The 25,859-nt window shown below is 51.3% G+C and overlaps 1 pseudogene; it reads left to right on the forward strand.

The window, feature by feature from the left end:
* The first annotated feature begins 8,353 nt into the window (after nucleotides 1–8,353).
* LOC132574821 (U6 snRNA-associated Sm-like protein LSm6) lies at nucleotides 8,354–25,246 on the forward strand (annotated as a pseudogene).
* Nucleotides 25,247–25,859: the final 613 nt, after the last annotated feature.

The following is a 25,859-nucleotide window of genomic DNA, read 5'->3' on the forward strand; positions in this document are numbered from 1 at the left end:
CGTTCGACACCATTTAATTCAGGGGCGCGGAAAGAGCTTTCCCGTACGACCCCGAGCCAGCAACAGGCTTTCCCCGAGAAGGCAAAAAAGCAATTGAGAAGAGAGGATGCGTTAAACAGACTGCATCTCCCCAGAGGTTCAGCCGCAGAAGGGGGAAGAGCAAAAAAGTGGAAAGGTGGCGGAGGGGGGGGGAGAACGTGTGGTCCTTTTCACCAAGACCGCTTCACCCATTTCCAGCACCCGGGGCGGCTCCCTCCACCTATTAGGGAGCTCGAGAGGATGACAGATTACTGAATCCTCAGATTAATTGCTCCCCAAAGTGAGGCGGTCATGTTTGGCGCCCGACGTCAGCACATCCCATCAATCTCGCCGGGGCGAAGAACGACTGTCGGAGAGGATAATCCCCTCCCCGCTCTCCTCCGGAGGCAGGCAGTTCATTTCCACTTCATTACTTCACAATGGAGTGAACCGGGCCCGAGCCTCTTCGTTACCAGCTTTGCGGCACAAGCGCGCACTGCATTAGCTGTGCCCGCAGATGGGCTTGCCAGGGAGTGCCAAGCGGCCACAGAGAGGCCCACACTCGCCTCCGCTGAGGGCTGCGCTGAACACCGCAGACAGGGCCGGATTAACAATTACGTCAAGTAATTGTGGACCTATGGACCCCCACGCCTTTAGGGGCCCCGGGCCGGCTTTTCCCCCTGCTTGCAGCCCTCCCATCCTGCATGCACAGTCAGCAACTGAGCCGCTCTTTGCCCGACTAGCTTGGTGAGGCTATTGCTGGCGTCGTTGCCAAGTTTGCCTCTCTCTGCCTCTCCCCCCCCCCCCCGCAGCTTAGTAAAAGAGGTTTTTAAGAAGATTCCTGCAGGCTCTCTGCCACAGAAAAGCTCCACGCCCCTTGCTAATGTTCAAGGGGTTATTTGCAAGTTGCTGTGGACTCTGAATTGCTAGAGGTAATAACCATAGAATCATAGAATCACAGAGCTGGAAGGGACCTCCAGGGTCATCTAGTCCAGCCCCCTGCACAATGCAGGAAACTCACAAACACCTCCCCCTAAATTATCAGCATTGCTGTCAGATGGCTATCCAGCCTCTATTTCAAAACCTCCAAGGAAGGAGAGCCCACCACCTCCTGAAGAAGCCTTGATGTTTGGCTTCCTCATGAAAAGGGAATCATAGAATCATAGAGTTGGGAAGGGACCTCCGGGGTCATCTAGTCCAACCCCCTGCACAATGCAGGAAACTCACAAACACCTCCCCCTAAATTCACAGGATCAGCATTGCTGTCAGATGGCCATCTAGCCTCTGTTGAAAAACCTCCAAGGAAGGAGAGCCCACCACCTCCCGAGGAAGCCTAACGGTCAGGAAGTTCTTCATGTTGAGCTGGAAACTCTTCTGATTTAATTTCAACCTGTTGTTTCTGGTCCTACCTTCTGGGGCCACAGAAAACAATTCCACCCCATCCTCTATTTGACAGCCCTTCAAGTAGAATCACAGAGATGGAAGGGACCTCCAGGGTCATCTAGTCCAGCCCTCTGCACAATGCAGGAAACTCACAAACACCTCCCCCTAAATTCACAGGATAAGCATTGCTGTCAGATGGCCATCTAGCCTCTGTTGAAAAACTTCCAAGGAAGGCGAACCCATTACCTCCCAAGGAAGCCTGTTCCACTGAAGAACCGCTCTAACGGTCAGGAAGTTCTTCCTCATGTTGAGCTGGAAACTCTTCTGATTTAATTTCAACCTGTTGTTTCTGGTCCTACCTTCTGGGGCCACAGAAAACAATTCCACCCCATCCTCTATTTGACAGCCCTTCAAGTAGAATCAAAGAGTTGGAAGGGACCTCCAGGGTCATCTAGTCCAACCCCCTGCACAATGCAGGAAAACTCACAAATACCTCCATCCTCTCTAGGTCAGCCCTTCAAGTCCTTGAAGATGGGGATCATATCACCTCTCAGCCGCCTCCTCTCCAGGCTAATCCTGCTACGAACCCACAAAGCTGCCTTCTACTGAATCAGACCCTGGGTCCATCAAGGTCAATCTTGTCGACTCAGACTGGCAGCTGCTCTCCAGGGTCTCAGGCACATCGCCTACTGTCTGGGTCCTTTCAACTGGAGATGCCAGGGATTAGACCTGGGACCTAGATGCTCTCCCACGGAGCCGCAGGTTCTCCCCTATCACTGACACACTCAATCTCGGCAATGTTTTAATTGCTGCCTGGTATTTTAATTGTTGTTATGCATGTATTTTAGCTCCGGTTTTGTTTTAGCGATGTGGGGTTTTTTTTTCCCCTTGGTTTTAACGGTGTTTGAAATGTGGCTTTCTCATTTGGTGGCACCCTTAAGAGGGCAGGAAAGCAGGCGCAGATTTTGTAAAATCGATGAAACCAGCGAACGAATGAGGCAGGGCAAATGCCCAAGCACCAGTCCCTTCTTTCCAGGTTCACTTCCTTGCTCCCAAAACAGACAGGACAGATTGTAGCAGCCCTTAAATGGCAAGCTGACCACAAGAGCCTTCCCTGTGCGCGTGTGTGTGTGTGTTGGGCCAGGCGTGTGAGTGTGTCACATTAACAATCCTGCAGCTCCTCACATACTAAGCATAGGGGGGACACTCCGGAAGTTCCACGGACAGCCAGGCACAGGCCAGAGCTCCTGCAGCAGCAACGCAACTGGTCTGGTAAGACATGACGGCAACCAACCAACTCAGCCTCTTCCCACCTTGGAGAACAAAAACCCAAAGAGCTGTTCATATTCTGCAGACTGCAGCCAATCCATCAGCCAATCGGTAACTTATTTTGTTCATTGTCCAGCTGAATATAATACACATTAACAAATTAGGTAGGTAGATGATAGATAGGGAAGGGGGGAGGGGGGGAGGGAGGGAGGAAGGAAGGAAGGAAGGAAGGAAGGAAGGAAGGAAGGAAGGAAGGAAGGAAGGAAGGAAGGAAGGAAGGAAGGAAGGAAGGAAGGAGGGAGGGAGGGAGGGAGGGAGGGAGGGAGGGAGGCAAATAGAGAAGGGGAGGGAGAGAGGGGGGACGGGGGCAGGCAGGCAGGGAGGGAGGGAAGGAGGGAGGCAGGGAGAGAGGGAAGAAGGAAGGCAAATAGAGAAGGGGAGGGACGGAGGGAGGAAGGAAGGAAGGGAGGGAGGGAGGGAGGGAGGGAAGGAGGGAGGCAAATAGAGAAGGGGAGGGAGAGAGGGGGGAGGGAGGGAGGCAGGCAGGCAGGGAGGGAGGGAAGGAGGGAGGCAGGGAGAGAGGGAAGAAGGAAGGCAAATAGAGAAGGGGAGGGAGGGAAGGAGGGAGGCAGGGAGAGAGGGAAGAAGGAAGGCAAATAGAGAAGGGGAGGGAGGGAGGAAGGGAGGAGGAAGGAAGGAAGGAAGGAGGGAAGGAAGGGAGGGAGGGAGGGAGGGAAGGAAGGAAGGAAGGAAGGAAGGAAGGAAGGAAGGAAGGAAGGAAGGAAGGAAGGAAGGAAGGAAGGAAGGAAGGAAGGAAGGAAGGAGGGAGGGAGGGAGGGAGGGAGGGAGGGACAATCTTCCCTTTATATATATATATTTTAAAAGCCATATATATCTTTAAAAAGCAAATATGTGTCACTAACTCAACACTGTCCCTTGGTAGCCTCTGGCACCTGTATAACATCTGGCCACCGTATGCAAAGTTCCAGATTCAAGGTGTGCAAGGAGAAGGGAGGTCTCCCATTCCTCTGATCTTCCCAGGATTATTTTGGGGAGGATGGATGCAACACACATACGTCTAAAGCCAGGACAGAAGGAGCAACGCAGCATCACAAGTCCAGCGGTTTCAACTTCCCCAGCAGCAGCGCGAGGGCAATAAGTACTCCCCGAAGTGGCACACCACGGAATCTCCCTTCTGATCAAGCGGATGAAAGCTACCCTGTGTTTGGGAATCAATAAATCAGCAAGATGTATTTCTTGTTCCCGGAGCCTTTAATCCTTGCAGATACAACTTGGAAGTGGAAGGAAAGCTGCAAAGCATAAAAGCAGGGGTCCCGTTATGCCGTTTGAACACGGGAATGCTAGGAACTAGAGGACCGGTGGGCATGGGTTACCAACCAGTTTTTATCAAGCCCACACAGTTCAGAGAGCATCCCGGCTGAGGGTTGTGGCATGGCCTGCCCTTAGACGGCCAGGGAAGCTTCCATTCTCCTGGCCTTCATTCCACAAACTATGCCAAACTGAACTAGATCGTACTGCTAATCTGTGGAGGCCTGGTAAGTATTTATTTACATTTTTCATAGTCTGCCTTGCCCAGTCCTGAATGGCCCAGACTAGCCACATCCAATCAAATCTCAGGAGCAGGATTGACCCCCCCCCCCCGTTAATACTTGGATGGGGGGGGAGGAAAAGGAGGGGGAGGAGGAGAAGGAGGAGAAAGAGGAGGAGGAGAAGGAGGAGGAGGAGGAGGGAGAGAAGGAGGGGGAGAAGGAGGGGAGGAGAAGGAGAAGACTGCAGATTTATACCCCGCCCTTCTCTCTGAATCAGAGACTCAGAGTGGCTCACAATCTCCTATATCTTCCTCCCCCACAACAGACACCCTGAGAGGTAGATGAAGATATTGGATTTATATCCTGCCCTTTACTCTGAAGAGTCTCAGAGCGGCTCACAATCTCCTTTCCCTTCCTCCCCCACAACAGACACCCTGTGAGGTAGATGAAGATATTGGATTTATATCCCACCCTATACTCTGAATCTCAGAGAGGCTCACAATCGCCTTTACCTTCCTCCTCCACAACAGGCACCCTGTGAGGTAGATGGAGATATTGGATTTATATCCCGCCCTCCGCTCCGAAGAGTCTCAGAGGGGCTCACAATCTCCTTTCCCTTCCTCCCCCACAACACACACCCTGTGAGGTAGATGAAGATATTGGATTAATATCCCGCCCTCTGCTCCGAAGAGTCTCAGAGGGGCTCACAATCTCCTTTCCCTTCCTCCCCCACAACACACACCCTGTGAGGTAGATGAAGATATTGGATTTATATCCCGCCCTCCACTCCGAAGAGTCTCAGAGCGGCTCACAATCTCCTTTACCTTCCTCCCCCCCACAACAGACACCCTGTGAGGTAGATGAAGATGTTGGATTTATACCCCGCCTCCTCTGAAGAGTCTCAGAGCGGCTCACAATCTCCTTTCCCTTCCTCCCCCACAAAAGACACCCTGTGAGGTGGGTGGGGCTGGAGAGGGCTCCCACAGCAGCTGCCCTTTCAAGGACAACCTCTGCCAGAGCTACAGCTGACCCAAGGAACACCAGGGTCGCTACATAGAGGCAGGCAAGGGCAAAATCACCTCTGCACGCCTCTTGTGCGGAAAACCCTACAGGGTCGCCAGAAGTCTGCTGGGGCTCGACAGCACTTTCCCACCCCCAGACTCTTCGACTGAAGTTCAAGGCAGATGACACAAGGTAAGTCAACAGCTGGGACAACCAGCGAGAATTACGTAAGCCAGCAGAAATCTGACACGGAGCTGAGCCCAGCACTGAAGCGAAGCATCGGCATGCGCTGCACAGATGGCCCTGCTAGGAGGTGGGAGATGGGGAAGCAAAGCGATCGCCATGTGCCTTGATGACAGAGCATCTTCTAAGGCGGGGGGGGGGGGGGGTCAAACTCATTTGTTACGAGGGCCGGATCTGACATAAAGGAGACCTTGTCGGGCTGGGTCATGTTGGGCTGGGCCAAGTGGGTGCCTATTTAAGACAAGGTAGCAGAAATAAAGACTTTTAAAGGACACAAACGCAATTAAAGATTCTTTTTTTAAAAAAAAGACTGCAAATGAAAGGTGCTTAAAACATTAGCGCACGTTGATCTTAAAGGTGCTTTATTTCTGTTTCTCCCATGGGATCCAGGGAACTGGGCAAAGGAAGCTCTGGCTCTTTCCTTCCTTCCTTCCTTCCTTCTTCAGGGGACTGGGGGAGGGGAGGAGCCTCAGCCAACAGAAGGAAGAGAGGCTTGACTCAGCAGCTCTGCTGTGTGCTTGAGAGACTCCCTGCACATCGGGACCTCCTCTGTTGGAATTGCATTTTGGGGAATTGTATAGTTAAGTTTTCTATGGACTGTATTCAATATTGGTGAATATAATTAGTTATTTGGTCACCATAACTATTTGTGTTGCTTTGTTTGCACAATTGGGAGAGCTTAGCAAACAAAGCTTTCCCTCTCCCCTTCCCCTTCCTCCCCAAAGGAGGAGCCTCAGCCAATGGAGGCATTGCTCTGTAGCTCTGCTGTGCGACTGAGCAAGCCTGGCAAGGCAAACTGTTACGCAGAAGGAAGCAAGAGAGAGGGAGAAGGAAGCAGACGACGGCTAGTTGCTTGGGGGCCTGAGAGGAGCCCCCTGGGGGCCTGATTCGGCCCCTGGGCTGCATGTTTGACACCCCTCTTCTAAGAGCTCTGATCCTGGCCCCTCAGACTTTGCCTACTGGCCTTCCTTGGTAGCAACCCTGTAGCAGAGGGTCCTATGGAACGGTTGCACTCCAGGTCAGCTAAGCAGGGTGAGCCCTGGGATGGGAGACCACCAAGGAAGACCAGGGTTGCTACGCAGAGACAGGCAGTGAACCTCTCCGGCCTCGAAAGCTCCACGAGGGAGGGGACATCGTAAGTCGGCTGCAACTCGACGGCACTTTCCACCGCTACAGCAGCGGGACGCCTCGCTGCTTGTGCAGATTCCTATCCTTTGCCCCCCGCCCCGGTGTCATCCTTCATCTCCCCCCCATATCTGCCCTCTCGCTCACACTGCCCTCTACTATTCCCAGCCAGTCCTTTTACAAAAAAATTCCACACGACTTGAAACGAGTCAAGTCTTAGCCCTGGATAGCCCAGCCCGATCGTGTCAGATCGCAGAAGGGTCGACTCTGGCGAATGCATGGATGGGGAGACCTCCAAAGAATACCAGTCGTCAGGAGACAGGGGCAGGCTTTATTCAGCCACCTCCATGAATATCCTCCAGGCGTCGCCCTCGAATGAATGTGAGGCAACGGTGAGAAGCTTCTCATTAGCACTCATTGGTCTTAAAGGCGCTTTCTTTGTATTTTTCCCATGGGATCCAGGGAACTGGGCAAAGGAAGCTCTGGCTCTTTTCTTCCTTTTTTCAGGGGACCAAGAGGGGAACGAACCTCAGCGAATAGAAGGAAGAGAGTAGCTCTTCTGTGCGATTGAGAGAGTAGCTCAGTAGCTCTTCTGTGCGATTGAGAGAGCCTGGCAAAGCAAGCTTTCCCTACCCCGCCCCTTCCTCCCCAAAGGAGGTGCCTCGGCCAATGGAGAAAATAGAGGTTTTGTTCTGTAGCTCCTGTGCAATTGGTTAAGCCTTGTAAAGCAAACTGTGATGCAGAAGGAAGCAAGAGAGAGGGAAAAGGAAACAAACGACAGCCAATGCACAGCAGCCAAGAAGGTCTGAGCGCCTGCTCCGGCTGCAACGCCACTGAGATGTTCTCCGCAGCTGAGAACGAAACGTCTGGAAGGATAACTTTCTCCAGTAGAACACGGCACTTGATCCCGAAAGATTCTACAAACCCTAATGTTGTTACCAGCCGTGAAAACCTGAAATCTTTGAAAACGACAGCCAGTTGCTTGGGGGCCTGATAGGAGCCCGATTCAGCCCTCGGGCCGTATGTTTGACGCCTCTGATTTAAAATCTCAAGTGAGGACTGCCCATGAGTAAAAGCTAAATCTGTCAGATGCAGTCTTAACAGGGGCAGTCTTTATTCAGCCACCTCCCTGAATATCCTCCAGGCCTCGAGCGAATGTGAGGCAACAGTGTGAAGCTTCTCATTAGCACTTGTTGGTCTTAAAGGTGCTTTCTTTGTATTTTTCCCATGGGATCCAGGGAACTGGGCCAAGGAAGCTCTGGCTCTTTTCTTCCTTTTTTCAGGGGACCAAGAGGGGGAGGAACCTCAGCAAATAGAAGGAAGAGAGGCTCAGCTCAGTAGCTCTTCTGTGCGATTGAGAGAGCCTGGCAAAGCAAGCTTTCCCTACCCCTCCTTCCTCCCCAAAGGAAGTGTCTCAGCCAATGGAGAAAATAGAGGTTTTGTTCTGTAGCTCCAGTGCGATTGGTTAAGCCTTGTAAAGCAAGCTGTGATGCAGAAAGAAGCGAGAGAGGGGGAAAAGGAAGCAGAGGACAGCCAGTTGCCTGGGGGCCTGATCGGAGCCCTCTGGGGGCCCGATTCAGCCCTCAGGCCATATGTTTGACGCCTCTGATTTAAAATCTCAAGTGAGGACTGCCCATGAGTAAAAGCTAAATCTGTCAGATGCAGTCTTAACAGGGGCAGACTTTATTCAGCCACCTCCCTGAATACCCTCCGGGCCTCGAGCGAACGTGAGGCAACGGTGCGAAGCTTCTCATTCTGTCAAAATGAGTCTACGGAAACAAGCCCTATTGTTTTTGAAACAAATAACAGGAAGACCAGTTGCTATGAAGATAAATTCTGGAGCGGATCGTAGAGGTGTTCTGGGCTCACCTGGATGGGTACATGAACGTAGAAGATAGAAAAAGATATTGGATTTATATCCCGCCCTCCACTCCGAAGAGTCTCAGAGCGGCTCACAATCTCCTTTACCTTCCCGCCCCCACAACAGACACCCTGTGAGGTAGATGAAGATATTGGATTTATATCCCGCCTTCCACTCCAAAGAGTCTCAGAGCGGCTCACAATCTCCTTTCCCTTCCTCCTCCACAACAGACACCCTGTGAGGTAGATGAAGATATTGGATTTATATCCCGCCTTCCACTCCAAAGAGTCTCAGAGTGGCTCACAATCTCCTTTCCCTTCCTCCCCCACAGCAGACACCCTGTGAGGTAGATGAAGATATTGGATTTATATCCCACCCTCCACTCCAAAGAGTCTCAGAGCGGCTCACAATCTCCTTTATCTTCCTCCCCCACAACAGACACCCTGTGAGGTGGGTGGGGCTGGAGAGGGCTCTCACAGCAGCTGCCCTTTCAAGGACAACCTCTGCCAGAGCTATGGCTGACCCAAGGCCATGCTAGCAGGTGCAAGTGGAGGAGTGGGGAATCAAACCCGGTTCTCCCAAATAAAAGTCCGCACACTTAACCACTACACCAAACAGAAGAATACGTAAATAGGCAACTGAAGAATAAATTTGGAGATACATTTATCAGAGGAAAGAATGTTTTGTCTATAAGTACACAGAGGAGGAGAAGGAATTGGATTTATATCCCGCCCTATACTCTGAATCTCAGAGTGGTCACAATCTCCTTTAACTTCTCACACACACACACACACACACACACACACACAACAGACACCCTGTGATGTAGGTGGGGCTGAGAGAGCTTTTTACAGCAGCTGCCCTTTCAAGGACAACTCCTATGAAAGCTATTGCTGACCCAAGGCCATTCCAGCTGCTGCAAGTGGAGGAGGGGGGGATCAGAGAGAGCCAGTTTGGTGTAGTGGTTAAGTGCGCAGACTCTTATCCGGAAGAACCGGGTTTGATTCCCCCCTCCTCCACCTGCAGCTCCTGGAATGGCCTTGGGTCAGCCATAGCTATCGCAGGAGTTGTCCTTGAAAGGGCAGCTGCTGGGAGAGCCCTCTCAGCCTCACCCACCTCACAGGGTGTCTTGTTGCGGAGGGAGAAGATATAGGAGATTGTAGGCCGCTGAGTCTCTGTCCTTGAAAGGGCAGCTGCTGTGAGATCTCTCTCAGCCCCACCCACCTCAGAGGGTATCTGTTGCGTGGGGGGGGGGAGATATAGGAGATTGTAAGCTGCTGTGAGTCTCTGATTCTGAGAGAAGAGAGGGGTATAAATCTTCTTCTTCAAACCCGGTTCTCCCAGATAAGAGTCCGCACACTTAACCACTACACCAGAATGCAAACATACCTGAAGGTGGAACATTTTGGATTGAAACTTTTGTTTCTCAACCAAGTTTTATTTGTTGCTGCTGGTGATTCATACTGATGTTTTGTTGCCTTCTGCTGCACAGCTGCATACCCCGTACGGAAGTCTGGACAATTTTTTAGTATAGTGCATTAACAAAAAAGGACATTTTCTGAGAAACTCTTTGGAATAATTTGTTAGAGTTGAATTAAATAAAAATGGGGGGGGGGATCCCCCAGGCCCCCATTCGGGGTCAGTCACCAGAGGTCGCCATGTCTTCCAGGTGCCGACACACACACAATACGAAAATACCCAAAAGAAATGTGTTAAGACCTGACAGGGGGATGCTGGATGCACAAAAAAAATGTGCGCAAGTAACCATTGTTCACCACTTGCCTGCTGCGGCTTTTCTTTGCCCAGGATGTGCCCGGGAAGGAGACGAACGCCAGACACGCGGAGAGTCTCACCTGAAGCTTACAGAGTGTCAGCAATGACCTTCTAGTGAAGGGCTGGCAGGGGAGCAAAAGGCTTTGCTCTGCCCTGGCCCAAAATGTCTCCAGCGCTACCAAACGCCAAAGGTTCAGAGCTCCTATGCAAAGGTGGGCAATGGCAAAACCACCTCTGAAGGTCTCTCTTGCCTTAATCTAATGACCTAGGCTACCATGGGGAGGGACGGTGGCTCAGTGGTAGAGCATCTGGTTGGGAAGCAGAAGGTCCCAGGTTCAATCCCTGGCATCTCCGAATAAAAAGGGTCCAGGCAAGTAGGCATGAAAAACCTCAGCTTGAGACCCTGGAGAGCCGCTGCCAGTCTGAGTAGACACTACTGACTTTAGGGAGGGATGGTGCCTCAGTGGTAGAGCACCTGCTTGGTAAGCAGAAGGTCCCAGGATCAATCCCCGGCATCTCCAACTAAAAAGGGTCCAGGCAAGTAGGCGTGAAAAACTTCAGCTGGAGACCCTGGAGAGCCGCTGCGAGTCTGAGTAGACAAGACTGACTTTGATGGACCCAGGGTCTGACTCAGTATAAGGCAGCTTCATAGGTTCATATGAACAGTGGATCTCCCAAAACCTTTGGGGGAGGGACGGTGGCTCAGTGGTAGAGCACCTGCTTGGTAAGCAGAAGGTCCCAGGTTCAATCCCCGGCATCTCCAACTAAAAAGGGCCCAGGCAAGTAGGTATAAAAAACCTCAACTGGTGACCCTGGAGAGCCGCTGGCAGTCTGAGTAGACAAGACTGCCTTTGATGGACTGAGGAGGGTCTGATTCAGTAGAAGGCAGCTTCCTATGTTCATATTTTCAGAGAAGGAGGAGTTTCGATGAAGAAGAAGAAGAAGAAGAAGAAGAAGAAGAAGAAGAAGAAGAAGAAGAAGAAGAAGAAGAAGAAGAAGAAGAAGAAGAAGAAGAAGAAGAAGAAGAAGAAGAAGAAGATGATATTGGATTTATATCCCACCCTCCACTTCGAAGAGTCTCAGAGAGGCTCACAATCTCCTTTACCTTCCTCCCCCACAACAGACACCCTGTGCGGTGGGTGGGGCTGGAGAGGGCTCTCATAACAGCTGCCCTTTCAAGGACAACCTCTGCCAGAGCTCTGGCTGACCCAAGGCCATTCCAGCAGCTGCAAGTGGAGGAGTGGGGAATCAAACCCGGTTCTCCCAGATAAGAGAGCTCTGTCTGACCCAAGGCCATTCCAGCAGCTGCAAGTGGAGGAGTGGGGAATCAAACCCGGTTCTCCCAGATAAGAGAGCTCTGTCTGACCCAAGGCCATTCCAGCAGCTGCAAGTGGAGGAGTGGGGACTCAAACCCGGTTCTCCCAGATAAGAGAGCTCTGTCTGACCCAAGGCCATTCCAGCAGCTGCAAGTGGAGGAGTGGGGACTCAAACCCGGTTCTCCCAGATAAGAGAGCTCTGCCTGACCCAAGGCCATTCCAGCAGCTGCAAGTGGAGGAGTGGGGAAGCAAACCCGGTTCTCCCAGATAAGAGAGCTCTGCCTGACCCAAGGCCATTCCAGCAGGTGCAAGTGGAGGAGTGGGGAATCAAACCCGGTTCTCCCAGATAAGAGAGCTCTGCCTGACCCAAGGCCATTCCAGCAGGTGCAAGTGGAGGAGTGGGGACTCAAACCCGGTTCTCCCAGATAAGAGAGCTCTGCCTGACCCAAGGCCATTCCAGCAGCTGCAAGTGGAGGAGTGGGGAAGCAAACCCGGTTCTCCCAGATAAGAGAGCTCTGCCTGACCCAAGGCCATTCCAGCAGCTGCAAGTGGAGGAGTGGGGAATCAAACCCGGTTCTCCCAGATAAGAGAGCTCTGCCTGACCCAAGGCCATTCCAGCAGGTGCAAGTGGAGGAGTGGGGACTCAAACCCGGTTCTCCCAGATAAGAGAGCTCTGGCTGACCCAAGGCCATTCCAGCAGCTGCAAGTGGAGGAGTGGGGAAGCAAACCCGGTTCTCCCAGATAAGAGAGCTCTGGCTGACCCAAGGCCATTCCAGCAGCTGCAAGTGGAGGAGTGGGGAAGCAAACCCGGTTCTCCCAGATAAGAGAGCTCTGGCTGACCCAAGGCCATTCCAGCAGCTGCAAGAGGAGGAGTGGGGAATCAAACCCGGTTCTCCCAGATAAGAGAGCTATGGCTGACCCAAGGCCATTCCAGCAGCTGGAAGTGGAGGAGTGGGGAATCGAACCCGGTTCTCCCAGATAAGAGAGCTCTGGCTGACCCAAGGCCATTCCAGCAGCTGCAAGAGGAGGAGTGGGGAAGCAAACCCGGTTCTCCCAGATAAGAGAGCTCTGGCTGACCCAAGGCCATTCCAGCAGCTGCAAGTAGAGAAGTGGGGAATCAAACCCGGTTCTCCCAGATAAGAGTCCGCACACTTCACCACTACACCAAACTGGCTCTCTGTTTATACACCTTCCTTCACTCAGAGTCTAAGAGCAGCTTACGATCTCCTTTCCCTTCCTCTCCCCGCAACAAACACCCTGTGAGGTAGGTGGGATGAAAAGAGTTCTTTCCAGAACTGCTCTTAAGAGAACAGCCGTGAGAGAACTTGTGACTGACTCCAAGTCACACCAGCAGCTGCACGGGGAGGAGTGGGGAATCAACCCGGTTTTCCAGATTAGAGGCCGCGCTCTTAACCACTACACCAAACAGGGAAGGGCCCGGCTGGTGCTACAACGAGAAGCTGAAGAGTCGCTACGCAGAGGCAGGCAATGGCAAACCACTTCTGTTATGTCTTCCCCTCTGATTTCGTCAGATCTTGGAAGCTAACCAGGATTGGCCCTGATTAATACTTGGACGAGAGACCAGCAAGGAAGTCCTGGATTGCTATGCACAGCTGAGAGAGCCAGTTTGGTGTAGCGGTTAAGTGCGCGGGAGAACCACGTTTGATTCCCCACTCCTCCACTTGCACCTGCTGGAATGGCCTTGGGTCGGCCAGAGCTCTCTTATCTGGAAGAACCGGGTTTGATTTCCCCACTCCTCCACTTGCACCTGCTGGAATGGCCTTGGGTCAGCCAGAACTCTCTTATCTGGGAGAACCGGGTTTGATTCCCCACTCCTCCACTTGTACCTGCCGGAATGGCAGGTTGAAGACCCTTTTATTTAAGACTGCATTTGGGTCAGCCAGAGCTCTCTTATCTGGGAGAACCAGGTTTGATTCCCCACTCCTCCACTTGCACCTGCTGGAATGGCCTTGGGTCGGCCAGAGCTCTCTTATCTGGGAGAACCGGGTTGGATTCCCCACTCCTCCACTTGCACCTTCTGGAATGGCCTTGGGTCAGCCGTAGCTCTTCTCTGGGAGAACCGGGTTTGATTCCCCACTCCTCCACTTGCAGCTTCTGGAATGGCCTTGGGTCAGCCGTAGCTCTTCTCTGGGAAAACCGGGTTTGATTCCCCACTCCTCCACTTGCACCTGCTGGAATGGCCTTGGGTCAGCCATCTCTTATCTGGGAGAACCGGGTTTGATTCCCCACTCCTCTACTTGCAGCTGCTGGAATGGCCTTGGGTCATCCAGAGCTCTTTTATCTGGGAGAACCGGGTTTGATTCCCCACTCCTCCACTTGCAGCTTCTGGAATGGCCTTGGGTCGGCTGTAGCTCTCTTATCTGGGAGAACCGGGTTTGATTCCTCCCTCCTCCACTTGCAGCTGCTGGGATGGCCTTGGGTCAGCCAGAACTCTGGCAGAGGTTGTCCTTGAAAGGGCAGCTTCTGGGAGAGCTCTCTCAGCTCCACTTACCCCACAGGGTATTTGTTGTGGGGGAGGAAGGAAAAGGAGACTGTAAACCGCTCTGAGATTCAGAGTGGAGGGTGCGGTATAAATCCAATATCTTCGTCTTCTACTACTTCAGGACCTTGGGCACCTCAGATTGGAAGACTGTGCGGGGCGGGGGGGGGGGGGAGAAAAGCAGGAACCCTTGAGGGAAGTGAGTGGTTTCTGAGAGCATTCGGCGAAAAGCGTTGCACGCTCTGAATTCTGAGGGAAGGGAAGCTATAAATCTGAAACGATCCGTTCTCCCCCCTTCTGTGTTTAACATTCAGACGGATGGCACCCCGGCATTCAGAAAACAAATAAAATGCTGGACTTCTGCAAACTGCATCTTTAATATATTTAATCAACTGGAGAGCTACCTATAAAGATTTCACGCTGGTTTTAATTATTATTAATAAACATTTGTGACATTTGTTTTTGATGTATTCACACCACTGGAAAGGGGAGTTGGGGGAGGAAGAAATAGAATAGTTACTGAAAAGGCGAGGGGGGGGGGGGGGAGATGAGCAAGCAGCAGCAGTACCCAGAGGAAGAAAAACTATCCTGTGAATCCAGGAACGAACGATGTGGTAGAAGGTGGAAACAAGAGGATTTTACGCCTGTGATGAGTTCACAACCTCCCCAGAAGGTGTGCCTGGCCCCCACGCTTTCCGTCTCCAAGAGGCAGGGTTGAAGACCCTTTTATTTAAGACTGCATTTGACAGATTTAGCCTTAACTCATGGGCAGTCCTCACTGAGATTTTAAATCAGAGGCGTCAAGCATACGGCCCGAGGGCTAAATCAGCCCCCCAGAGGGCTCCTATCAGGCCCCCGAGCAACTGGCTGTCGTCTGCTTCCTTTTCCCTCTCTCTCGCTTTCTTCTGCATCACATTCCTTCGTCTTCCTTTTCCCTCGCTCTCGCTTCCTTCTGCATCACAGCTTGCTTTACAAGGCTTAACCAATCGCAATGGAGCTACAGAATAAAACCTCTATTTTCTCCATTGGCTGAGGCGCCTCCTTTGGGGAGGAAGGAGGGGTAGGGAAAACTTGCTTTGCCAGGCTCTCTCAATCGCACAGAAGAGCTACTGAGCCAAGTCTCTCTTCCTTCTGTTTGCTGAGGTTCCTCCCCCTCTTGGCCCCCTGAAAAAGGAAGGAAAGAGCCAGACCTTCCTTGGCCCAGTTCCCTGGATCCCATGGGAAAAATACAAAGAAAGTGCCTTTAAGCCCAACAAGTGCTAATGTTTTAGGCATGTTTTATTTTAAGGTGCTGTTTAAAAAAAAAAAACAGATTTGTCTTTGTCTGTGTCCTTTATAAAGTTTATATCTCTGCTGTTGTTGTTCAGTCGCACAGTCGAGTCCGACTCTTTGCGACCCCCTGGACAAAGTCACGCCAGGCCCTCCTGTCTTCCACCATCCTCCAAAGTCTGCTCAAATTCGTGTTTGTTACATCAGTAAAGCTGTCCAGCCATCTCCTCTTTTGCCGTCCCCTTCTTCTTTTGCCTTCTGTCTTTCCCAGCATCAGGGTCTTCTCCAGGGAGTGCTGCCTTCTCATTTGGTGGCAAAGTATTTGAGCTTCAGCTTCAGCATCTGACCTTCCAGGGAACAGTCTGGGTGATTTCCCTTAGGACTGACTGACTGATCTTCTTGCAGTCCAAGGGGACTCTCAAGAGGGTCTCATTTACATCAGATCCAGCCCTCATAAAAAAAGAGTTCGACACCCCTGTTTTAAATTGTGGCCCTTTATGTGCGTGTGTTTTTTTTAATAGATGCAGTTTGATTGACATTGTAGTCGCCTCGAGTTCTGCAAGGCAGAAAGGCGGCGAAAACTGTTTCAAATAAATCAAATGGCATGTTTGGGAATACCTGAAGAAGATGAAGATGAAGAAGATACTGGATTTATATCCAGCCCTCCACTCGAAGAGTTTCAGAGCGGCTCACAATCTCCCTTCCCTTCCTCCCCCACAACAGACACCCTGTGAGGTAGATGAAGATATTGGATTTATATCCCGCCCTCAACTCCGAAGAGTCTCAGAGCGGCTCACAATCTCCTTTCCCTTCCTCCCCCACAACAGACACCCTGTGAGGTAGATGAAGATATTGGATTTATATCCCGCCCTCCACTCTGAAGAGTCTCAGAGCGGCTCACAGTCTCCTTTACCTTCCTCCCCCACAACAGACACCCTGTGAGGTAGATGAAGATATTGGATTTATATCCCGCCCTCCACTCTGAAGTCTCAGAGTGGCTCACAATCTCCTTTCCCTTCCTCCCCCACAACAGACACCCTGTGAGGTAGATGAAGATATTGGATTTATATCCCACCCTCCACTCTGAAGAGTCTCAGAGTGGCTCACAATCTCCTTTACATTCCTCCCCCCACAACAGACACCCTGTGAGTTGGTTGGGCTTAGAGGACTCTCCCAGCAGCTGCCCTTTCAAGGACAACCTCTGCCAGAGCTATGGCTGACCTAAGGCCATTCCAGCAGCTGCAAGTGGAGGAGTGGGGAATCGAACCCGGTTCTCCCGGATAAGAGTCCGCACACTTAACCACTACACCAAACTGCTCTCCTACACCAAACTGGCTCTCCTCTGAGATTTGGGGGGCGGAGCTGAGGTGTGCAGGGTTTGCAGAAGGGAGGGATTTTTGGTGCACTAGAATTCCACAGAGTCCACCTCCCAAAGCCGCCATTTCCTCCAGGGGAACTATCTCTGTCGCTTGAAGATGAGCAGGCCTGTAGCAATGGGAGGGGGGGAAAGGGCCTCCCCATTGAACCCTCCCCCTCTGACCTGTATGGCTCCTTCTGGCAACCCCGCTCACCGCATCTCTCGTGCCCCCCGCTCTCTCCGCCGCCACTTATCCGATCTCCCTGCCGCTCTGGGGCTCGTTCAAGGCCCTCGCCCGCCGACCAGCTGATGGGCGGGAAAAGCCACAGAGAGGCCCGCTCTCCTCTGCCAGCCTCCCAGCGCTCTCCGGGACCTTTAGCACTGGGCGGTGGTGAAAGAAAGGACCAGCAAGCCCTGGAAAGGCGCTCGCCGTCTCCGCTGCTTCCTCCCCACTTCCCTCACTGAAAGAGCCCTAGGAACCGGCGCTTCACCGGTGGGAGGGAAGAAGGGAGGGAGAGGCACCATGGAGGGGGCGGGGCTGCCAGAGTGGGGGAAATTTTATTCCATTGCCCCCCCCCACCTAAAATTTTCTGGCTATGGGCCCGAAGATGAATAATGATAGCAGATCTCCAGCCGCTACCTGGAGGTTGGGATCCTACGGGAATCCTTCCAGCAGCCCCAAAGTGTCCCGAAAGCAAATGTAAGTGTTCGCTGAAAGTTCAATCAGGGAAGCACGAGGTGGGGAGTCAGGGTCCGGAAAGTCATGTGCTGTGAGCCCAATTTAGGCCTGAGGACGTGCGGTGCGGAGGCTTCTGAGCACGTGCAGACTACACGCCCCTTGCCGTCCTCAGCGCACACACCTGACATTCGCGGGGATGCCGTTTGGGGGCCAGCAGGCACACATGCAGAGCAGAAACATAAAATAAGACTTGCAAAAGATAGATTCAGGTGCGCGGCCATGTACGTCTGAAGCAACAGAATCGAGTCCAGTGACATGTTTAAGAACAGGGGTGGCCAAACTTGCTTAACGTAAGAGCCACGTAGAATAAATGTCAGATGTTTGGGAGCTGCAAGGGAGGGAGGGAGGGAGGGGGGGCAGGGAGGGAGGGAGGAAGGGAGGGAGGGAGGGAGGGAGGGAAGAAAGAAAGAAAGAAAGAAAGAAAGAAAGAAAGAAAGAAAGAAAGAAAGAAAGAAAGAAAGAAAGAAAGAAAGAAAGAAAGAAAGAAAGAAAGAAAGAAAGAAAGAAAGAAAGAAAGAAAGAAAGAAAGAAAGAAAGAAAGAAAGAAAGAAGGAAGGAAGGAAGGAAGGAAATGGGAGAGGGGAGGTGGGAAAAAAGCAACTTTAAATGCATTCTCCAAGCTGCCAGCTGGCTTGGCGAAGCGATTTAAAGAGAGAAATGCCTTCTCTCAGCCAACCAATGGGGGCAAGTGCAAAGTAATGCACATTGGGGCCAAGAATCCCAGCTACAAATACAAGTTGATGGGGTGTGAACTGGCAGAGACTGACCATGAGAAAGATCTTGGGGTCGTGGTAGATAATTCACTGAAAATGTCAAGACAGTGTGCGTTTGCAATAAAAAAGGCCAACGCCATGCTGGGAATTATTAGGAAGGGAATTGAAAACAAATCAGCCAGTATCATAATGCCCCTGTATAAATCGATGGTGCGCTCTCATTTGGAGTACTGTGTGCAGTTCTGGTCGCCGCACCTCAAAAAGGATATTATAGCATTGGAAAAAGTCCAGAAAAGGGCAACTAGAATGATTAAAGGGCTGGAACACTTTCCCTATGAAGAAAGGTTGAAACGCTTAGGGCTCTTTAGCTTGGAGAAACGTCGACTGCGGGATGACATGATAGAGGTTTACAAGATAATGCATGGGATGGAGAAAGAAGAGAAAGAAATACTTTTCTCCCTTTCTCACAATACAAGAACTCGTGGGCATTCCATGAAATTGCTGAGCAGAAAGGTTAAAACGGATAAAAGGAGGTACTTCTTCACCCAAAGGGTGATTAACATGTGGAATTCACTGCCACAGGAGGTGGTGGCGGCCACAAGCATAGCCACCTTCAGGAGGAGGTTAGATAAAAATATGGAGCAGAGGTCCATCAGTGGCTATTAGCCACAGTGTGTGTGTGTGTGTGTGTGTGTGTATTTGGCCGCTGTGTGACACAGAATGTTGGACTGGATGGGCCATTGGCCTGATCTAACATGGCTTCTCTTATGTTCTTATGTTCTTATGGCAGTGTGGGCTTCAAGAGCCACACAATATGCATGAAAGAGCCACACGTGGCTCCTGAGCCACAGTTTGGCCACCCCTGTTAAAGACCAACAAAATTTAATTCTGGGTATTAATCTTAATTCTAGGTATTGATTCTGGGTATGCCCAAAACTAATCTGTGTTGGTCTTTAAAAGTTGCCACTGGACTCATTTCGAAAGTGTGCACGCACGCAAAAGCTTATGCCCAGAATTAAACTCTGTTGGTCTTAAAGGTGTCACTGGACCCGAACTTGGACGCCTGCATAGGCAGACAGAGGCAGGAGGCGAGATGCTCTGGGAAGCCAACGTTCTCGGCCAGCTGTGCTGCGTTTGACTATTGTGGCTTAGTCTTCTTCAAAGTCAGTTCCAAGCACCTTCACCCCCTCCCCTTCACTGCAAAGACTCGAGTCTCGGTAGAAAAACGTTCCGACAGAAAAACGGACACACTCTGCCCCCTACAGGCCTCCCCCGTAGCTGCTGCTTTAAACCAGCCCGAGAGGGATGGGGCACGGCGGGGGGGGGGGTGGTGGAAATCAAAGGCAATTTGGTCACAGTAAAATGTGTAGGTTGAATGCACCCTTTCATAACATTGCCTGCATGCTTTGCTTTGGACAGAGGATACATAAGCCAAAGTCCACTACAGACCTCACGTCTGGGTCCAGATGTAGATAATTCTTTGCGTAGCCCATGCCACAGCTGCGAGTGCAAAGGCATTCACTAGCTTTCATTCCTCCCCTCCCCCCCACCACAAGGTTATGAATTTTTAAACATTATTTGCTAGATGGCTATTACCACTGAAATGTTATAACCATCTGTTGCAAAAGTATATTAATTCCCAGCTTTCATTTTTTTAAAAAGGTCTCTTGCTCTTTTACTCGCAAGACTTACAAAGACAAACATGCAGCCTATACCTTCCCATTTACAACTCAACAAGGAAAAGGGCCGCTTCATATTTTCCTCTGGGTCTTAGGCTCAAAGCATTGGCCATGAGATTTCTGCAATGAATTCCAGTGAATCAAGAGTAGGTTTGCAACTTACAGACACACACCTGAACAACACCTGAACAGCATACTCAAGATTGCTACAGCACAGGCAAAGTCTCCAGGTTTTGATGCGATAATTCAGAGCGAGAGGCATCCGTTATCAGAGACAAACAAAATGTTGCAAGAGTGCTAATCTTTTGAGCATGTTTTTAAGATTTTTTTTTTTAATCTAATTGTGTTTGTCTTTGTGTCCTTTATAAAGTTTATATCTCTGCTACCTGGCCTTACATTTTATGACACACAAGGCCCAGCCCGACAAGGTCTCATTTATGTCAGATCTGGCCGGCATAACAAATGAGTTTGACACCCCTGTTCTAAAGAAACTGCATGCTTTCCTGGAACACAGAGCAGGCGCTATGGGAAGCAGTGCTCCAAAAAGTCACAGATGGCACATCGAAAATTAAGACACGGCTCTTGCGTCACTGAGGATCACTGCTGTAGCGATCTAGCTATTACGAGCCTTTTGGTGCGCTGGGGGAGGACAGCCGCTGAAAGGGGGAGGGGCGGTGGCTCAGTGGTAGAGCATCTGCTTGGTAAGCAGGAGGTCCCAGGTTCAATCCCCGGCATCTCCAACTAAAAAGGGTCCAGGCAAGTAGGCGTGAAAAACCTCAGCTGGAGACCCTGGAGAGCCACTGCCAGTCTGAGTAGAATATACTGACTTTGATGGACCGAGGGGGGTCTGATTCAGCATAAGGCAGCTTCATAGGTTCATGGGGAGGGATGGTGGCTCAGTGGTAGAGCATCTGCTTGAAGGTCCCAAGTTCAATCTCCGGCATCTCCAACTAAAAAGGGTCCAGGCAAGTAGGCGTGAAAAACCTCAGCTTGAGACCCTGGAGAGCTGCTGCCAGTCTGAGTAGACAAGAGTGACTTTGATGGACTCAGGATCTGATTCAGTATAAGAAAGCTTCATATGTTCATATGCTGGATTCAAGAACAGAAGTAAGGAAAATGGTCCGCATTTTAAAAATGCCCATTTTTACATCCACAAGGCATACGAGGGCGATTTGAGTGAGACTTCCCAAAACCATCGTTCCAAACCAGGTTTAGGAAAGGCCACAATAAAAAACCACAAGAGTTTCCCGAACGCCAAGAATTTCCCAGGATGGAGTTGGCAACCAGACCTCCCTTTCAGCCCTTGCTCAACCCGACTATAATCATTCCACATGGGTACCCACAGGGCTTTTTTTGTAGCAGGAACTCCTCTGCATATTAGGCCACACACCCCCTGGTGTAGCCAATCCTCCTGGAGCTTCCAGTAGGCCCCGTACGAAAAGCCCTGTAAGCTCTTGGAGGATTGGCTACATCAGGGGGTGTGGCCTAACCAGGGGTGGAATTCTAGCAGGAACTCCTTTGCATATTAGGCCACACACCCCCTGGTGTAGCCAATCCTCCTGGAGCTTCCAGTATGCCCTGTATGAAAAGCCCTGTAAGCTCTTGGAGGATTGGCTACATCAGGGGGTGTGGCCTAACCAGGGGTGGAATTCTAGCAGGAACTCCTTTGCATATTAGGCCACACACCCCCTGGTGTAGCCAATCCTCCTGGAGCTTCCAGTAGGCCTCGTACGAAAAGCCCTGTAAGCTCTTGGAAGATTGGCTACATCAGGGGGTGTGGCCTAACCAGGGGTGGAATTCTAGCAGGAACGCCTTTGCATATTAGGCCACACACCCCCTGGTGTAGCCAATCCTCCTGGAGCTTCCAGTAGGCCCCGTACGAAAAGCCCTGTAAGCTCTTGGAGGATTGGCTACATCGGGGGGTGTGGCCTAACCAGGGGTGGAATTCTAGCAGGAACTTCTTTGCATATTAGGCTACACACCCCGATGTAGCCAATCCTCCTGGAGCTTCCAGTAGGCCCTGTACGAAAAGCTCTGTAAGCTCTTGGAGGATTGGCTACATCAGGGGGTGTGGCCTAATCAGGGGTGGAATTCTAGCAGGAACTCCTTTGCATATTAGGCCACACACACCCCTGGTGTAGCCAATCCTCCTGGAGGCCCTGTAAGAAAAGCCCTGTAAACTCTTGGAGGATTGGCTACACCAGGGGTGTGTGGCCTGATATGCAAAGGGGGTTTCCAGCTACAAAAAAAAAAAGGACTGGGTACCCATGCTCGTTTGCGACAGCAAAAGAAACTCCACAGACCCAAATGGACACAGGGTGGGAGAAGAGAATGGGATTATTAAAAATCACAATGCAAATTCTGAATGGGACCAGCAGCCCCTCGCAGTACGGCATTTACAGTTAAGACGAGCTGCGCCGTCGTTCCCAGAGAGACGCAAGGGCTCTTCAACTGCTCTTCCAACTGCTGAGAGCACATGCCTGGGTATTGGAAAGGGGGAGGGGGGGGAGCAAGGAAAAGCTGTGCCACGGTTAATCAGAAGCAGACGGAAATATTTGCTTCCTAACCAACTGTAGCTAATCGGATGCCTGTGTTTCCACAGCCCCCCCCCCTCCCCTCGTCCGCTGTATTCCCCCAGGATAGGAAGAAAATCATTGCTAACACAAGCTATTGCCGGTTACAGTCCGCCCCGCTCAGCCACGAGAGCCAGTCCAGCTGGGCAAGCCGTGCAAGCGACTTGGTATTTGGTGAGGTTTGGGACCTGCACCTGTCTCTCACGGCGTCGCAAAGAGCCTCTGCTACTGACCAGGCCAAGAAGCTCAGGATACCTACTGCTCTGATGGCATCAACGCCGGGTTTCTTTTTCCCTTTTCCGATAAGAACGCCTGTGAGCCATAGCCTCTGGTTTGGGAGCCAAGACAGTGTGCGATTGCAGTAAAAAAAAAGGCCAACGCCATGCTGGGAATTATTCGGAAGGGAATTGAAAACAAATCAGCCAGTATCATAATGCCCCAGTGTAAATCGATGGTGCGGTCTCATTTGGAATACTGTGTACAATTCTGGTCACCGTACCTCAAAAAAGATATCATAGCGTTGGAAAAAGTGCAGAAAAAGGGCAACTAGAATGATTAAAGGGTTGGAACACTTTCCCTGTGAAGAAAGGTTAAAACGCTTGGAGCCCTTTAGCTTGGAGAAACGTCGACTGCGGGGTGACATGATAGAGGTTTACAAGATTCTGCATGGGACAGAGAAGGCAGAGAAAGAAGTCCTTTTCTCCCTTTCTCACAATACGAGAACTCGTGGGCATTCAATGAAATTGCTGAGCATTCAGGTTAGAACGGATAAAAGGAAATCCTTCTTCACCCAAAGGGTGATTAACACGTGGAACTCACTGCCACAGGAGGTGGTGGCGGCTGCAAGCTTAGGCAACTTCAAGAGAGGATTGGATCAACATATGGAGCAGAGGTCCATCAGTGGCTATTAGCAACAGATAGATCCAAGCGAGCAGCCGGGTTGGTCTGAAGCAGCTGAACAAAGCAGGAGTCAAGCCCCACCTTTTAGACCAACCAATTTTTATTTAGAATGTAAACTTTCGTGTGTTCTTAAGCACTTCGTCTGATGAAGCGGGCTTAAGAGCACACGAAAGCTTACGTTCTAAATAAAAATTGGTTGGTCTTAAAGGTGCCACTTGACTCCTGCTTTATTAGCCACAGTATACTGATGGAACTCTCTGTCCGGGGGAATGATGCTCTGTATTCTTGTGCTTGCGGGGGCACAGTGGAAGGGCTTCTAGCCCCAGTGGTGGACCTCTTGATGGCACTTGGGTTTTTTGGCCACTGTATGATGTTGGATGGGCCACTGGCCTGATCCAGCATGGCTTCTCTTATGTTCTTATGCTCAGGATACCTACTGAACTCATGTTATCAATGCCAGCTTTCTTTTCTCTTTTGCAGATAAGAACCCCGTGAGCCATGGCCCTCTGGCTTGGGAGCCAGCGTGCAATTGTGCAATTGCAGTGTGCAAATGTGCAATTGGGAGCCAGTGTGCAATTAGGACGCTTAAGCAAAACTTACACACACACACCCCAGCATGCAGCTGTGACCATTAAAAAAAAAAGTTAGCTTCTTGGTAAATGTCTGGTTCAAACTCATATTTATTTTTTAGTTAACCGCGGCACGCTACAATCTACATGACACTCTGGATTCTATATTCTACTGAACTTAAGCTGCGGAATGCATACTTTCTAATGTTATTGTACCATCTTTTTGAAATCTTAATATGTTAGGCTGAGAGTGTGTGACTGGCTGAAGATCACTTCCATAGCAGAGCGGAGATTTGGATCTGGGGCTCCCCGATCCCAATGTTCCCTCTAAGCTGAGTTAGCGTGAGCTAGCTCACAGGTTTTGAGCCTCCAGCTCGCAAATTTTTTTTTGTCTTAACTCAGGAAGGATGGCCCCAGAGCACGATAATTGATGCAACAGCTCCCCACTTGAACGCCAGCAGCTCGCAAAGTAGAATTTTTGCTCACAAGACTCTGCAGCTTAGAGGGGACCCTGCTCAGATCCCAGTCTGCCGCTCAAACCAGGGGTAGCCAACGGTAGCTCTCCAGATGTTTTTTGCCTACAACTCCCATCAGCCCCAGCCAGCATGGCCAATGGCTGGGGCTGATGGGAGTTGTAGGCAAAAAAACATCTGGAGAGCTACCGTTGGCCACCCCTGCACTATGCCGCGCTGATCTTAATTAATCAGGCATCTCTCCTTAAAAACTTCATTCTAGTCTTCCTTGCCACGAGCCCGTCGCTAATGCCAGAGCAGCCGGGCCCATCGAGCTGGGCAACCCGAGCCGCTTCCCCTCTGGGCTCACCAAGCGATTCCCAAAACAGCCAACCCGCCAGTGCCCCAAAACTGCTCCCCTTCCCTGCGCCGTGAGTTGAGGCTCGCTGATTTATGGTGCCTGCGTGTGGCTGCCGAGATCTAATTTGTGAATTCCAATCGGTCACATCGAATCTTAAAATTGGAATGGCATCCGTGTACCAAGAAAGAACCCCCCCCTTCCCTCCCCCACCCCTGCCAGAGGCTGCCCTGAGCAAAGGGAGACATGCTTGTCGGGCCTTGGATGCCAAGCCGGATGCTTCTGCTGGCAAGCCAAGGATGCCAGCACTCTCAGCGGCTGAAGGGAGAGGCAAAGATAGCCCTTGAACTCAAGAATAAACTTGCGGCTAAAGTTTCCTTCTCGGCCCTCCCTGCGGGCCTCCGAAGACCCACAGAGAGAGAGAGAGAGACCCGCTCACACCCCGAACCTGCCTTGCATTTTTGCCTCCTTACAGCAAAAATGGAAAGTTTGCGGGGCGAATTGGAGAGGGATGAAGTTACCCTGGGAGACGACGACGGAGGCGAGGGAGAAGCTGCTCCCAGCTGCCGCACGCTCCGCTTTCTCACAGGCGGTTAACTGGCCGTTTTCATCACGCTCTCCGAAAGGATTGACTCTCTCTCTTTTTTTTTTAATATGTATCGATGCAGGGGAAGGGGAAGGAGGGCGTGAAAATATGACGAGCCAGGAGGCCGCGTCAGGCCGGGGTGAAGAGGCTGGGCTGGGGGCAGCCGGAAAGGGGCAGCACGAATCCCCGCAGGAGAGGAAGCGGGGCCAGAACACCACACTCAACTGGAGGCCCCGGTGAGGCATCCAAACCTGAGGGCCCATTCAAAGAGGCCAGAGGGGGGTGCCTTTGACGACTCGGACCCAGAACTGCAGAGGTCTGCAATAAGCTCAGTCCGGCACAGAATTCCACATGGGTTCCAATCTCTTTCACTCAAAACGCAGCGGCGCCTTTCTAACCTCAGACTGGAATGGACATCTTGGTGGTGCCAAAGGAACATGAAAAGCAAGCAGAAGAAGAAGACTGCAGATTTATACCCCGCCCTTCTCTCTGAATCAGAGACTCAGAGCGGCTCACCATCTCCTATGACTTCTCCCCCCCCCCCACAACAGACACCCTGTGAGGTGGGTGGGGCGGACAGGGCTCTCACAGCAGCTGCCCTTTCAAGGACAACTCCTGCGAGAG

The sequence above is a fragment of the Heteronotia binoei genome, chromosome 7 (assembly GCF_032191835.1).
Source record: "Heteronotia binoei isolate CCM8104 ecotype False Entrance Well chromosome 7, APGP_CSIRO_Hbin_v1, whole genome shotgun sequence".
In the NCBI taxonomy this organism is placed as follows: domain Eukaryota; kingdom Metazoa; phylum Chordata; class Lepidosauria; order Squamata; family Gekkonidae; genus Heteronotia; species Heteronotia binoei.